The sequence below is a fragment of the Cavia porcellus genome, unplaced genomic scaffold, assembly GCF_034190915.1.
Source record: "Cavia porcellus strain 051 isolate PalLab524CR breed Dunkin Hartley unplaced genomic scaffold, mCavPor4.1 scaffold_1, whole genome shotgun sequence".
In the NCBI taxonomy this organism is placed as follows: Eukaryota; Metazoa; Chordata; class Mammalia; order Rodentia; family Caviidae; genus Cavia; species Cavia porcellus.
The window spans coordinates 202,192,301-202,206,292 of record NW_026947484.1 but is presented as its reverse complement, the minus strand read 5'-3'; positions in this window follow the sequence as shown (position 1 = coordinate 202,206,292).

The window sequence follows — 13,992 nt, the reverse complement described above, 5'->3', positions numbered from 1 at the left end:
GCTGCCCTTACACAGACAGGCACACTCCAGTTCAGAAACTGTGTTTTTATTCCAAAATACCGGAGTCCCTCCCCGCATCTCACATGGCCCTGGCTCCATGGTTCCCAATCTACCTGAGCAAGCTATTTCATCCTACACCTATTTCATCCTTCGTCCCCCACACCACACCTTTACTTCATATCCCATCCTGTCTGTATTTTTCTCGGTAGTTATTTTCAGCCTGTTGGAGTCCTAGGATTGGAGAAGACTCCTATGTCTGGAGTGAGACTTTGCAGAGCCTGCATGTCCTTGTCTGCTAATTGACTAAGCTAAGACCAAGAATAAGGGAAGATTAAGGTGGTTAATGAAATGTGAACCAATTAAAACTATTTTTACCTCTTATAATTGCTCTCTTTCATTATTACAGGATGCTTCCCCTATTCTCATGGGCTTCTTTTTTTTTTTTTTGAGTTTTCAAATCTTTCTATTGTTAATTTACTTTCTTCATCCTAAAACGGTAAATTGAGCCGGGTGTGGTGGCTCACACCTGTAATGCCAGCACTCGGGAGGCTGAGGTGGGAGGATCGTTGCGAGTTCGAGACCAGCCTGGGCTACAAAGTGAGGTCAAGGCCAACCTGAACTGCATAGTGAGACCCCATCTCAAAAAAGACAAAAACAAAAAAGAAAAGAAAAGACAGTAAGTTGACTCTTTCCTCTAATAGCAAGGGACTTTGTTGTTTATATGCCAAGATATAATCTTTTGCTGGTTGTAATAGATAGTTTATCTGATCTATATTTTTATTAATAGCAGACCAGCAGGACAGTACTAATTCAAATCCAGTAGCTATCTGATTTCTTGCCTTAAATTCACTGGAGGATCTTCTGGGCACCCCAGTCGAATTAATGTATATTTGGGGATTGGAAGATCCTGGTAAGAATCTTCAGGTTGTAGAAGCCTCTTGTTCTGGGAGCTGACAGAATGGCAGAGTGAAGAAAATGGCTGTCAGGACCAGGGCACACGTCCCAGTCCACCCAGGAGGTCAGCAGCAGCAGAGGTTCCTTTTCCCACAGTGCCACCAGACATCAGCCCAAGGACTGGGAGGCAGAGTAACTGTGGCCCTCCAGCGACATTTAGGACGTGGATGCAGATTCAGATTCCCCACAGGTTCAGCAAATAGTTCTCCCCCTCTTGAGAGGCCAGGAGAGCAGTGACTCAGCTCCCAAGACACAGGAAATAGCAGCAGCAGACTCTTCTAGTTCTCCTTGTCCCAATATAAGACCACCGTGCAGCATATTCCATCAGGACCAGTGTCCCATCCTACAGAGAAAAGAACCGCCTATCCCATGGTCTTGCCATGGGGCATGTGTAGCAGACTCCTTTGCTAAAAGCCTGTACTGAAAACCTACTCATTCAACCCAGGCACTCAATCTTTATGTCCATCTCAACCTCTGGAGTCTGCCTCAAGTTCTTTATTTCAGCTGTTTTAGGACCATTGTTTTGGGAGTTAGGGAGTTCATTCGGTTGAGACAAGGACAAGCCTGTTTAGAGGTCCTGATCCTACAACATTTTAAACTTTAACAAAACAGTACTTGGCAGACATCAAATCTCAAGGTTAGAGAGACTGATTTTAGTTACATTGATTATCAGCTTAATGGAGGAGTCCCAAGTACCTTTCCAAGTTTCTAATTTTGTTGCAGGACTTCCAAGAAACAGGAGAGACCTGGAGGGATTTTTCTGGAGGACTCGTTAATGGTGTTTTTGGGCTTTGTAACTGGAAATCAAATTCAGGACCTCCTGTGCTTGATAAGCAGGCACTTATGCCAGAGTCATCTCCTCAGCCTCATCTCAGGATGTTAGTGTGCTAAGAGGTTTGTTTTTAGTCCCATGTGTTAGCCTTATCCATGATGGTACATAGTACTGACCCTGTAAGAGAGGAGATTCCTATGAGAGAACCGCTCAAAGTGTGTCTCTTACCAGTTAAAAGAGCACAGGACCATGGTGAGAAAGGGCAAGTCTGCACTCCTAAGGGAGGGCTTACACACACACACACACCCCAAACCCCAGAGTTCCTTGCCTGCAGCTGGGAAGATTTTACAGAGGGAGAGAGAGGTTAAGTTTCTCTCTGAACTCTGCTTTAATCTCATACCTGTTTGATACAGCGGTCCATCCAAAGTAGCTTTCAGAGAGGGTGGGGAGCCAGCTGCTGTGTATGTTTTTCTAGAGTCAGCTTTAACAGTTATTTTAGGTGATACTGATGCCTCCCAGTGTTACCCTATGGTCTCATGACCCTATGACCCGAGTGTAGTGAGTAGATCCCTTTTTAGCAGTGCTCATGACCATCTCCGTGGTCAGCAGAACTTGATAGGGAACTTAGCTCAGCTGGAATTTGTTCTCTTTCCAGGCCTTTCCCACACCAGATCACCAGGTTGGAGTGGATAAGTGGTCAACTCCAACAGTCGAGGCTGGGCTAGGACAACTTAAACTTCTGACTACATCCAATTTAAATATATTAGAATAATATATTTACTAATATTTATTTAATTATATCAACAATCCTTTTAAATAATTCATTAGATCCAATCATAACAGTTAAATGGGAGGGCTATTTTTTATATTTTTAGTTATTGCATTTGGGATCTTATTACTCTCAGTTTTTTTTACACTAGGGAGACTTTATGAGTTTGATTCATTTCACTTATGAATTATTGCAAGAGGCTGGGGATTTAGCTCAGCAGCATAAGCACCTGCCTTGCAAGTGTGTGGTCCTGAGTTTGATCCCTGGTACCGATAAAAAACAAAAAAGACAAAAAAAAAAACCCTTTGATGAATTATTGCAAACAGACAATAAGCATTGTTTTGTTTTGTTTTGGTTTTGGTATAGGGAATTGAACTCAGGACCTTGTACTTGCCAGCAGGCACTTATGTCACTGAGCTATATCCCAGGCCCAGCCATTGTATTTATAAAACCAATTTTGGTATCATTTTGAGTGACTACCAACCTGACAGAAAACTGCCACCAATTTTAAAAGCACCTTTACTTTTACCAACTGATTTAAGTTAGCCTACTGTTAAGCTATGTGTTGTAATCAACATTCACATAATTTATAGGATTATTTTATAATATTCACCCAAAAAGTCAAAGGCAGAAGAGTGCAGTAGATCTATCCATGCACAAGAGGCCCAAAGAATCCAGCCAAGGGCCTACATCCCATGCCAGTGTCCTGCATAAATCCAGCTGAAGACCGAGAGCCCATAGCAATGCCCTCTGTGAGTCCAGCTGGAGGTCTAGCGCCCACGGCAATGTCTCATGCAAGTCCATATCAAGGATCCACACTGGGAAGGCCCAAAAGTCAGTGGTGGAAGCTAGAAAGGCTGTACCAGCAGGATAAAGGATCTATGCCAGAAAGCTGCGGGATCTGAATGGAGCCAGGTAGAAATGCTCAAGGTAAAACCAGAGCTCCCTCAAAAAAAATCACAGCTGTGATAGCTCAGACCCCAGAATAAAACCCAAGGAAGCAAGAAATTAAAATTTGGGGAGCAAAGCCTTTATTCTAGGCCAGGCCTGACGTCACAGTCTCCAGGAGGCAATTTGGAGTCTGCGCACCTTACAGCTAAAGGCAGTGACTTATACAGCTAAAAACCACAGGAATGCTGTGGCTATTGACACAATTAGATTGCAGCTGGCAGCTGGACCTTACAGAACTTTCTGTAATTTCCTGAGGTTAATCATTTCTTAAAGAACAGCAAGCACTTTTTTTGTAAAGAACAGCACAATTAGCACAATTAGCGCAATTTATGATGGGCCACCGGGTAGGAAAGGGTGTTGCCGGGAACTGATACCTCAGGCCTTTTTTATGGCCTTTCAGGAAATTAAAACTTAACCTAGTTAGATGTGAAGGGAGAAGGGGAGAGGGAGCAGCACGGCACTTTACAGAACAGGCATCACGGTGCAGCAGTTAGAACTCAGGTTATAACAACAGCCATCCTCAGTGACATCCTGGACTCCTCTGACAGTGAGAACAGAGGAGTTCATATCAGGAAAGCCAGCATGAGGAGCTTCTCCGGGAGAATCCACAGCACTGCTGCCTTCCCCTGCACAATGCTGTTGGCGACAATCCTCAGGTGGGCCCCCTACACCCAGCACCACACTGACTTAGCTCAGCTGGGTGCTCCAAGTTGACCTCAGTTAATCCACCACACTATATAAATCAAAACATTTGGGCCAGTACCACAAGTGTCCATGTATCTGTCAATCCACTGAAGTAGGACATTTTGGAGGATAATAATGTATCTTTGAAAACTAACACACAAAGAAACACATCAACCTAACTCACATATTACCAAGATTTAAGGCTCGTATTTTTATTCCCCTCTAAGCCATTGATCTTTAAAAAGCCCCATTCCAATTCATCCTCTTAAGAGTCAGAAGTTTACAGGGCAAAAGCAAAAGGAAAAGTTGAATTGACATGAGCTGCAAAAATCTTTCATGGAGCAGCTGCGGATATCCTAACCAGTTATTAAAACAGATTAACAGGCAGACAGATAAGAAAACACACAGAACACATAAGAGTTATATTTAATCAGCATGTGCTCTTAAAAAATACCAACTTAAATTGGAAGCCAAGAGTAAGTTTACCAATCAGTTAAGATTTGTAACAATGGGCTCTTGTTAGCTTCTTATGTGGCCTTGATCTAATTTTATTTTAAAAAGCAAAACAGGAAAAAAAAAAGGATAGAAATGACACAGGATTTCAAAAAAAAATTGTAGGAAATTAACATTCGTTAATATAGCGCATACTGATATCTTAGAACTAGTTGTTCAGGTTAGAAGATCTAGGCACAAAAATGGCCCAACAATCAAACAGTGACAGCACAAACTATTCTTTTGATACACTAACAGAGATTGGTAGTGTAGTATTACTCAGCTATAAAAAGGATGAGCTTGAGGTTTTTATAGTAAATGGAGGCAACTTGAGATGATACTCATAAGTGAAATCTAACTTTTTTCTCAACTTTTCTTATAGTGGAGACCATGACTTTTGCATTGTTTTTCTTCCTCTCTTTTTAAGTAAACATTTTGTGTTTTTCTAAGTAACTCCTCAATTGGTCTCTTAGTTCATTCCTCTAGTTTGTAGCTTTCTTGATATGTTAGGCCAGTTGTTAGTCACATGAAACTAACTTTAAGGAGGCCTTGCCCCAATTTACTCTTGGCTCCAAGAATGTTTTCGTCTTTTAACTTCTGTAAGAAAATGGAGGGTTTGGGGGATTTGGGGAGGAGCAGTTGTTTATGATTTTGTTTTTGTTTTGAATCTCAAATGCCTTAGAGATGTTTGGAGACCAAGGACTGGCTCTTTAATCCCCTTATTATTAAATTTTATTATTAAGCCTCACATTTGGCCCTGGTCATTTTTGACACTATTATTTCATCTAGGATCTTCATTTGGGAACTTTAGCCCAGCTGTGGCTTCCCCTGGCCCTGGAGAATTGGTTATCTCCCCGCAAGCATAGCTACTCTTTTAATCAGTCCCTGTTCCTCCTCTGAGAATAAAATTTTCAGGATAGACATTAGTTCTGCCCACATGTATAGGCTGGGGCCCAGCAATTGGTCCAATTATTCCCCTAACCCCAGAAGATCCTCAGGTAATGGTTACACCTTCTTTTAAAAATTCCTTTAAAAATAAAATAAATTCCTGATTTCAGCACTAGTGAGGGGAACATCAACAAATCTGAATTGCCCTCCTCTCAGGGAAAGAGAACAGGTTAGAAGTGGATTGTTTACCCGGGGAGAGGAAGGTTTTTAAGCCCTTAACACAAAGCAGAGACCACTCAACAGGCTTTTGGGAAGGTAAGGAGACATAATATATAATACCTGGGTGCAGGCAGACAGAGGGCAAAAAGACCATCTGCGGAGAACAAACAAAAGTGGTTTTCTTGAAAGAAGGCAAGGGACATTAGGTGAGAAGATCTGAGCAAACACTAGCATGGAAGTCCTCAGAGCATCTGGACATATGGGCGTTATCAGATGTCCTGGTGCTTGGGAGATCCCACGTTCCACCTTATCCCTTCTTTTACAGCATCGTGTGTGTGCTGAGGGCAACAGCACCTATGCTGAGCTGGGTTTTTCTGAGAACAATGTAGCTGCTGACAAACAGGTAGGGTGCTGAGAAAGTCATGTCTGGATCAACACTTTTTACCTTATTGTAATTCTCCCTTTAAATTCAGATACAAAAGGGCTGTCATTGGAATCCCTCCCCTGCTCTAGGCTTCTTGATCTTTTCTTTCACCTCCTCAAACTTCTGATTTGTCATGGTAACTCTTGTCCTGAACTTTTTGTGGCTGTGCGTGGGGTGGGGACAGACAAGAAAAAGGGCCCCATGAGTTCCTGAGTTTTCAAGAGGAAATATTGGTGTCGACTCCAGGAACCAGCAGATGGCAATCTGTTGCCTTTTGTGAGGCTGAAGTTTTGTTGTTTACAAAGAGAACTAGTGCTCCCAGTCCTCAAGGGATCCAAACCTGGGCAAAAACAGAGAGCTCTTTGATTGGCTCCCTGGTCCAAACAAAACATTTAATCATCTTTTTATTTTTACCTATCTTCACAATTTTCAAGCATTTTCCCCAACAGACTGTTAGGGGAATTGTCCAAGGGTTTCTTTCCCTGATTCCCTAGACCTTGACTCTTAAGAGGTTCTTGTGCTGGGTCTTATGCCCTCAACCTCCCCCTTTTCAGGACCTGGTGACCTCTTTTTGTCAAGGCTCCAAATGGCCCTACTCCCAGTGTCTGCTTATGACAGTTTTTAAAGAGAATACATGTTTCTTGCGTGCGCCTGAGAATTGCTTATCTGGGAATGTTATGGTTTGTGTTCAGGTAGGCCCTCCAAGCCTCTTGCAATTATGGAGGCAGCTGAATCTAGCATTTGTGATTGGCTTGTTGTCTAGTGCTGGGATTAGTAGCATGAGTGCTGCACCTGCCCAGCATACAATGTAAGGGCAGAAAGGAGCCATGCTTTGCTCTCTTTTGCCCTTTGCACCCTTGTCACTTAGGGCTGCCATTGGGCTGGGGATTTACCTCAGTGGCATAAGCGCCTGCCTTGCAAGTGCATAGTCGTGAGTTCAATCCCTGGTACCAATTTTTAAAAAACCCACACTATGGCTGCCATGAAGGGCTGCCCCTCAACCACGCCACCCCGACTTGGAGCCAGCTGAGTATGGACTGAAACCTCCAAATAACATAAGCTAAATAAATTATTCCTTGCTTCACTTTGGGTGTCAGGTATTTTGTCTTAGCAATGAGAGAAAAGTAGCCAAGATCAGGACCTCTCTCAGTCACACATGTTCTCAACCTCTCCCCCAGAATGTCACCAAACCAAGGCAGACTTTAGTCCTTGTTCCTACCTTGTCCCATGCATGAGATTACTTGATTGCCATGATTTGTCTCTCTTATCTCCCTGCATTTGTTTTGCTGTCTTCAGACTTCCTCAAGGAGATGAAGTATCCAAGCAGAGTGGGGCACACAAAAATGGGGTGGAAGAAAGGAAGAAATCTGGACTCCAGAGGCACCCAAAGCAACTTTTTTAATCCAAATGCTTGCAAGAATACTGCCCATACAGAAATGGGCATACTTCAGTTGAGAAGCTGTGTGTTTATTCCTAAGTCACAGGAATCCTGATCTCCCATGGCTTGGGATCCAGGGTTCACAGTCTATCCCAAGCAGTCTATTTCATCCCACACCTGTTGTTCCCCTTGATTCACTTCTTATCCCCTCCTCCCTCCATATTTCTCTGTGTAGTTATTTTTCACTGCTCGCTTCCAAGGATCTGAGAGGACTCTTACCTCTGGGGTGAGTCTTTGTGTAGCCCGAGTGTCCTTGTTTGCTTGTTGACCAAGCTAAGTCTAAGACTACAGACTTATTAGAGTTAATGAAATATAGACCAAATAAAATACTTTTACCTCTTACAGAGAGACCTCCGGGAAAACTCAGGATGCCCCAGGGACAGGTTCAGGGAAGTCTTGGAAGTCTCTTCCAAGACCCCTTCCTAGGAAAGCGCTTCCATTAAAGCAAAGGTGGCTTCAGATGCCCTCCAGGTAGGTCACCTACTACTCTTAAACCCTGGTCTTTACCTTCCACACCTGCCTCCACAAGAATTCCCAGGTCCCCGCTAAGCAAGACATTGCACTCCACAGTACCCCAAGGGAGTGCAAGGATGGCGCATGAAGACCAGCATGCTGAAAAGTGGACCATGAGGAAGGTGGAAGCAGCAGATAGAGCACAAGGCAGGAAGAGCGGATCCACAAAGGCAAACAGCAACCTGAAGGCCAGGCCCTGACCAAGGCTTTTGGAATAGCCATGACCTAGATCCATCTGCGCTGGCCCCACCAATAGGACCAAGCCCTCTCATCAAATCCACCACCATGACAGGGATATACACACCCCAGTGTTGACCTCTGCCCCTGACCCACTGTCCCTAGTCCTGCCCCTCTCTCCAACAGCGTCCAGAGACTCCTGTTCACAGGACTTCTCACCTACCTCCTCCAAACCTCACCCAGCTGCAGGGGATGTGCCCCACCCCTCTTACCTTACCTGGGGCTTCCTTCCCAGGTTTTCAGGGCTGCTCTAAGGGCTCATAGTGGCTACCTTTGTGTACAGTGGGAATCAGACCACACTTACTTAAACCTTGGACAAGCGAAGTAGGGACAGTTTGGGTTGGGAAGAGCCTATACCTGGCAGGCACAGGAGAAGGGTGTAAGGCTGTTGTAGTCCTGGATTTTCAAGAAAAATGATTACATACAGGACACATAACTTGTAGTGTTATTTATAATAGTCACCCAAGAGTTAAATATAAGAAGTGCTGGAGATCTATCCACATACTAAAGACCTAGAGAATCCAGTCACAGGCCTGGATCCCATGGCAATGTCCTGCACAAGTTCATCTGAAGACCTAGAGCCCATGATAGTGCCTCTCCTGAATCCAGCTGGAGGCCTAGAGCCCACAGCAATGACTCACGCAAGTCTGTTTCACGGATCTGTGCTGGGAAGGCCCAGAGGTCAGCAGTGGAAGCTAGACAGTCTATGCCAGTGGGAAGAGGTGCTATGCCAGCCAGCTGAGGGTTCTACACTGGAACCAAGAAGCGATGCTCAAAATAAGGACTAGGGTTCCCCTGAAAAGTACCACAGCCATAATCAGCAGCGATGAGGTCCCAAGTTCCTCTGGTGATGAGAAAAACCGAGTTCATATCAGAAAGCCAGTAGGACAAGCTTCTCCAGGAAACTGGACAGCTCCAAACAACCACAAAACTTAGGAAAACCTACAATGCTACACTCTTCCTCTCCACTTCTCCTTTTATGCTGGAACAGTCCTCAATTGGGCCACCTATGCGCGGTACCACACTGACTCAATTCAGCTGGTCTTAAGTTGACCACCAGTTTTTAACCCACCACAGAGGCCTCGCTTGGACCTAGGTAAGAAACTGGGTTAATTGCCCAGCATAGATCTCTAGTGCCACTTGTGCAGTATGAAGCTCTGTCCACTGGCCAGCTACAAGGGCTTTGGTCAGCAGCACTCTGAGTGCCCACCTCAGCCTGAAATCTCTCTGGCTAACCATAGTCCACATCCCTCATTAAAAGCCCAACTGACATCACACTGGTCTCTTCCTAGAGTTGGACTGAGGCTTCTGACCCTATCTGGTGGGCCTGGTTCTTAGGCCTATCCTGCTGTCTGGAGGGGGTACGGGAGTGCTGGGTGGAGGCTGTCATGGTTTGGGAATCTTCCTACCCCCAGCCAGGGTGAAAGTGGCTGTGTTGTCTGTGGGGTGGAAGGGAGATTGGAGACCGCTTTGCCTTGTGCCTTCTCTCTGCACCCTAACATGAGGCCAGGTTCTGGGGACATCAGGTCCTGGGGGGGGATGCTTATATGAACCCACTCTTCACCCTTCGCTATTTTCATGTCCTTGAGGACAAAGACCCCAGACATGGAGACATGGTGGGATGTATTTTTCAGCAGGGAAAAGGTCTCCATCCTCAGGGTGGATTCTGTACAGTTAGTGGGCACACGGTACTGTAAGACAGGTCTCTGGCTCCCCCCCACCTCGTATCCTGTGGGGCTGTCAGATGGCACAGGGGCAGAAGTGACAGAAAGAGCAGGAGATGCACACACAATGGGCACCATAGTAAAGGTGGCAGGTGTTTGGGATTAGAGGAGAGAGAAACAAAGACAGACCAGGGACCCCAAACCAACACAACCTGGCCTCCCATCAGCCTCCGCCCCAGCCATACTAACTACCCATTCAGTCACTGAAACACTTCTCTGTGGGGAGGAAGAAAGACATCAGGGCAGGCAGAGGTGCTTGTGTGGGCGTGTGTTCACGCGTGGGTGTGATCTCTGGTATACAGGACCCCTGCGCTGTCTCTTAATATTAGACCCAGCCAGGCTCAGCTACCGTGGATTTGGGGGTTCCCTAAATTCAGGACAGTTCATTTGAAAGTAAAGACATCTCCCAGTTCAGGAATGAGCAGGAAAGGGGCAGTGACCCCAGACAGTAAGGACCAAGGTATGCATAGAAGGTGGCCCAGGAGAGCAAAACGCAACATATGGAAAAGCCAAGGCCCTGAGGGTCCCCTGCTGTCCGGTCTGATCTTCCAAATGGGTTGGTGACATGGTGGAGAAGAGGGACTCAAGGCATCTCACCCTGCTCCAACAGCTTGGCCTGAGGCTCCTGTGAGGGCCAGGATCTGGGCTCAACAGGCTCAGAACAGCACCTTGTCCTTCCCTGGCCAGAATGTCCACTGTCAGCCACTCCAATCTTCTCTGACCTTTACAAGAAACAAGAAGAGGCACAGGGCCTGTGGGGGTGGAACGTGCTTCTCTGTTCTCCCCTTCCTTTCTTGCCCTTTCCTACCTGCCCCTCCTCTCTTTTCCAGAGTATTTCTATGTAATACAGGCTGACCTTAACTGATTGTGTCACCTCGGCTGGCCATGAGCCCCATGGGATCCTCCTTCCTCAGCCTCTGGAGTGCTGGGATCACAGACTTATGCCACCAAGCCCAACCCTCCGCAGGTACCAGGAAGAGGCATTGCCACTTTGATGCTACCCAGGGCTCACAGGGTCCAAGATGTCAGCTTGTCAAGACTCCAGCTGAGCCCCACAGACAGGGTCAGTCACAAGAAAGGAAGAGGCACAGTGAGCGCTCAGAAGGAGCTCTTGTCCCTTCCAGTTTATGGAACTCTGGGAATGTCTCTCTTACAGGGTGTCCCCTTCCCCTCCATCGACCTTGCACAGTGCCGACGGGGTAGAGAGAAAGAGCAGGCAAATTGCTGTGCCTTTTCAAAGGTGTCGCTGGCACTGGCTCACCCTTCCTGAATTTAACACATGTGGATCAGTAATTATTAATCAGTAAATATTTCCCCCAAGCTGGCTTACTCAGCTGTCCTCTTCCTCCAACACCTGGAGCCCAGCAGCTACCCTGAAGCCATGGCACTGGATCTCCTGTGGCTGGGGGGCTTACGATCATTGTCAGCGTGAAGTCCTTGAGTGTACAGGCCCTCCAGCAGGGTGTGCGGGCCCCCACAAGGATGACTTCCAGGCCATGCCAGATGGGGACAACTTCAGGGTCTCCACATTATCAAGAAAACTTAACTTTGGAAAATATACTAACGGCTTTCCCAGGGCAACCCCATTCCTGTCAACCCAGGACTAACTCCTCACCTAGGGTCCCTCCTGGCCCTGGAGGGCACAGATGCTGTCATATTCTCAATGTAACCTTTTGTCCCGGCCCTGCAGCCCAGAGGGCGGGAAGGCTCTGGGGAGGTCACCAGCCCCAGGTCCAGGGGAAGTGATACACTAGGGCAGGCAGAAAACACAGTGTGGAATGGAAATCAAAAGAAGATGAACATGCACAGCACTGCCTAGGAGCTGAGAGATGATCACAGCTTCATTGCCACCACCAGCACGTTCAGGTGAAGTCCCCACTTCCCAGCTTTGAGGCCCAAACACTCAGAGGAGCCAATTCCTGGGCCTTGAATTCAGGGAACTCTCAGATGCTCTGCAACTGAACTGGGCTGGGCTTCAGGCAAACATGGGTAGTGCTGGAGTCCTGGCAGCCAGAGATACAATATATGCATGCATACACACACACACACACACACACACACACACACACACACACACACACACACACACCTGGACTGATGTTCTTTTTTGCCCCACAGAGAAATGCATCAGTGACTGAACAAGCCGTAAGTATGGTTGAGTGGGGGCTAAAAGGAGCCCAGGAAAGGGAGGCCTGGGGGTCTTGGGCCTGGGTTGCTTTTTCTGCTCTCATCCTGAAACCCAGCCATCTTTGTGCATTGTCCCCTCTGAGGTGCATCCTGTCTCCAACCGCTGTTCTTCCTGTCATTGGGCTTCCCCATGGACCACAAACCAATGACAGAGCTGCGAGACCCTCCTTACAGTGCAGCACTGTCAACCCAGGAGCCTCAAACGCCACTCTGCTTATACAGCCACCTTGCATGCTAAATAAACTCATGCTGCAGGCCTCCATGTCTGTGCTCACCACACCCTTAATCCCAGCATCACACACCCATGATCCAGCCACTTCCCAAAAGTCCCACCTGTGAGTGCATGAAGCTTTAAGGAGACATCTAGAAGTAAGCCATAACACTTCCCATCCTATGTACTGGCAAGGAAAGGGGGAAATCACATGTCCCCTCACCTGTAAGCCTCGCTTGGATGACACCTGCAGCTGGGATCCTACCCAGGGGTTCAGTTGAGAATTAGGCTATGACCCGGGGAATTAGGCCCATGGTTCACTTCCTGGGACTCCTGTAGCTATAGTGGCCAGGAGGCCCCATGGCTGCAATAATGAGCTTATCTCCCATTGGATGCTGAGAGGGTCAGCCATCCTCAGTGGAGGGCCAGTGTTGGGCGCAGGCGCTCAACATACCATACCCCACCCGGGACTAAGGACCACGCCAGCTTCCGCAATGCGCTACGTCCCTCTTTAAATTAGCCAACCCGTGCGCACTTCGTGCTCACTCCGTACTCTGTGGCAACTCCTGATTGGCCACAGCTGGATATGGTAGCCAGAGCCTGCATCCCATTCCCGCCCTGCTTCCTTGTGGCAGCCTGTGATTGGTCACGGCCAAATATATAAACCAGAGCCTGCGTAAATAAACTAGCAGTTAACTGTCGTCCACAAAAGCGTCTCCTGTCTCCTGTTTCATTGGGGCTGCGTCGGTCAGGTCAGGCCACAGTGTATGTCCCAGGTGGTGAAAGGAAGGTAGAGACAAGGGTGAGGGTTAAGACTAGCTCCCCAGCCTTAATGGGACTTCTGTCTGACAATCTCTGTCAGTCGCCAAGTTCAGCATGAGGTATGGCCCTGTGAGCAGTTCTGTTGTTCGGGTTGCTCTTAGGGAGCTCTGGACCTGGCCCAGATTTGCGACAAGGAGCACCCAGTCAAAGCATCGGTGAGTATAGCAACACTCTGCCCAGCCAGGACCCAGGGCAGCCATGGCAGTGATAATGCCGGGGAGCCTGGAGTTGTCCTTTCTTTGCACCCTAGCAGCAGACTGTCAGGCTGGGTTCTGGAGACAGCAGAACCTGTGAATGATGTTGCCCCACTTTGCCCTTCCCCACCTTACAACCCATTACTCAAGGAGCAGGCTCAGATGCCTGTGTTTAAGTAGCAGGCAAGTCTGAGAAGCTAATGACAGAGACTCATTCCTCACTCACCTGGCAGCAACTGGACCCTATCACACGATGGCCCGACTTAGTTAAATCTCAGGAGGAAACCCATTACCAGTCCCTCTGCCAATACTTGGAAAAGTTATCTTTTTATCCTGGCCAGGATGACTCTTGTTTTCTGTCCGGTGCCCATTCTGTCTCACTGCCCTCAGTCTCTGCAGAGACTTTCAAGCTGTGGACAGCACTGGGCACAACCCTACCTGATGACCAGGGTACAAGGATGACAGGGCCAAGACACCATCTGTGTCTGGAGCCCTAGGCCCAAGTTTGAGCAA